We start from the raw sequence: 2,754 nt of genomic DNA on the forward strand, positions 1-2,754 counted from the left end.
ATATTACAATCATGGGTCTCATGACCCAACAATCAGAGCATACAAGTCAAAACACAAGCGGAAGCTATCATGTCTGAGTACAGACATCTATAAATGAAAAAGGCTGAGAAGCCTGGCTATATATCAGATCCTGCCGAGGGCACAAGATCGTAGCTGAGGTAACAAACTAAACGTCGAAGTCCACACGAAACTACTAGTGAGACCGAAGTCTCTCTGCAAAACATAAAATAGGCAAACGTGAGTACAAATGTACCCAGCAAGACTTACATCAGATCTATCTACATATGCATCATTATCAACAAGGGGGTGGAGGGGTTTGACTGCAGCAAGCCAGCTTTGACTCGGTGGCTATCCTAAACTACGACTGCAAGTGACTCTTTTGAGGTGGCGCACACGAGTCCACATATTCACCAACCAATACACCACTATGGATCCGCTCCCGTCTCCCTACGAGAACGCTATCCATAGCACTCACGCTTATCTTGTGTATTTTAGAGTATCCACTTTCACTTGTCTATGAACTGATATAAGCAACCCAGAAGTCCTTTTCCGTGGACACGGCTATTCGAATAGATTAGGTTAACCCTGCAGGGGTGTACTTCTTCACACACGCTCTCACCACTTACCGCCGTTTACACGACATGTACTCGGCAACCTTCAAGCGGAAGCCCAACGTGGGTGTCGGCCACGACCTACCTAATCACCTAAGTCTCTAGTCCAGGTTTATCGCCTATTCGGGTTCCATCCATGAGGAGATCCGGCCGGAGTTTCGCTCACAGCCCCAAACGATGTGAACAGGGTTCCCGAGACACCAAACGGGCGCCCGGTACACCGTGCCACGTGCCTACCGCATCACAGCCCACCCCTACGGTCAGCGCTGTCCACGGCCTCCAGCATACTACAAACACCAGAAACTACTTGCAACTCATGGACAGAGGACAAGGGTGATTAAGAAGCCGAGAGGGTCCATTGGTTTCGGGCCCAATGCGTGGTAGTAGCTGAATCATGGATCACAAACACAGAACTCAGTTCCTGAGGACGGCTGCAATGAGACAACCCACCATGTACTCCTACATGGCCTCTCACCGCTACCTTTACCAAATCGTGTTCACACGCTTAGCTCACACACCGTAGGACATGTTCACACACCCCTGATTCATCCCCGATGAATCAGACCTGACTCAACTCTAAGCAATAGCAGGCATGACAAACAAACATGAATGAGTAGGCACATCAGGGCTCAAACAACTCCTACTCATGCTAGTGGGTTTCATCTATTTACTGTGGCAATGACAGGTCATGCAAAGGATAAAGGGGTTCAGCTACCGCAGCAAGTAACAGATAAATCGGTGTTGTCCTAATGCATTAAAAGAGAGCAGGAGCGAGAGAGTAGGATTGTATCGGAATGAACAAGGGGGTTTTGCTTGCCTGGCACTTCTGAAGATAATATAGCTCTTCATCGGTGTCATCGATCACATCGGCGGTACACGTCTATCGAGAGGGGACAATTACCGGCAAATACAGAAAAACACGATCAATGCAATGCACAATATGATGCATGATCATGACATGGTAAAATGGATGTGTCTTGGGCTAATGCAACTAGCAACAGATTAAATGAAGTTGGTTTGAATATAAGATTCAAATTCAAACTCCATATGTGATTATTTAAATGCCCTTTATTTGATTTGTGCTAAACAGCAGCTATAGGTTGTTCTAACATGCATGAAAATGGTACAGATGGATTCCTTGAATTTTTCTAATAATTTTTCATATATAAATTATTTAATTTGGAGTTACGGTTAATTTTCTATGATTTTTAGAAGTTTTAGGCATTTTCTGGAATTTCAGAATTAAGTTAAATCCAGAAAATGAGTTATGACATCAGCACTGCGTCATGCTTGCATCAGCAAGTCAACAGGGTTGCCCCGGGTCAAACCTGACGTGTGGGGTCCACACGTCAGTGACACAGGGACTAATCCCGCGTTGACCCGGGCTGGTTAGCTTTGACTAAGCCCTGGGGCCCACTTGTCAGCGTCAGTAGGTGGGGGGGTTAGTGACTAATTAACTAAGCCACGTCGACTTCGCCGGAGTTCGGCCGGCGACGACCAAAACTGCGGCGGGAGCTCGCCGGACTTGAGCTACAGGCGGCGGCTGGACTCGCGGAGACCACCGGGGCGTAGCCCGTGCTCTTCCGCATCCAACGGAGCAGGAAGGAGCGAACGGGGTGCGCTGTACTCGCCGGAGTCGAGCTCGCGGCGGCGGCCGGAGCTCGGGCAACAGCGGAGATAGCGCTATGGTGCATGGGAGGAGGGGCTGGTGGGCGCTACGGGCTCCTGGGAGTTCTCTGAGCACAGCGGTGTGCTCGGATTCGAGCTGTGGTGGCTCTAGCCACGCCGGCGATGAGGCGCGGCGGCGGCGAGCTTCGGGCACGGCAGCGCTAGCGCTAGGGAGCGTGCGGAGCGACGGGAAAAAGGGGCGAACGGCAGAGGAGCTCACCGCGGTTCCGCAGGGTTGGTCAGTGGGCTCGGGGATGTCCTGTCGGCGGCGAATCGAACGGCGGCGAGCTTCGGTGGCCGGCAACGGAACGGCGATGGTAGCGGCATTGCGGGGCTTCCGGAGGGCCGTGGGTCGGTGGGGAGGAAGGAGGGGGTCGAGGCGGAGCTCGCAAGCACAGTGAGGGGTCGAGGGGAAGGCGGTGGCTGTGGTGGTGCTCGTCGGTGGCGGCGGGCGCATTCGGTGAGCGAGAGGGAG

Source organism: Triticum dicoccoides, chromosome 7A (assembly GCF_002162155.2).
Source record: "Triticum dicoccoides isolate Atlit2015 ecotype Zavitan chromosome 7A, WEW_v2.0, whole genome shotgun sequence".
Lineage (NCBI taxonomy): Eukaryota > Viridiplantae > Streptophyta > Magnoliopsida > Poales > Poaceae > Triticum > Triticum dicoccoides.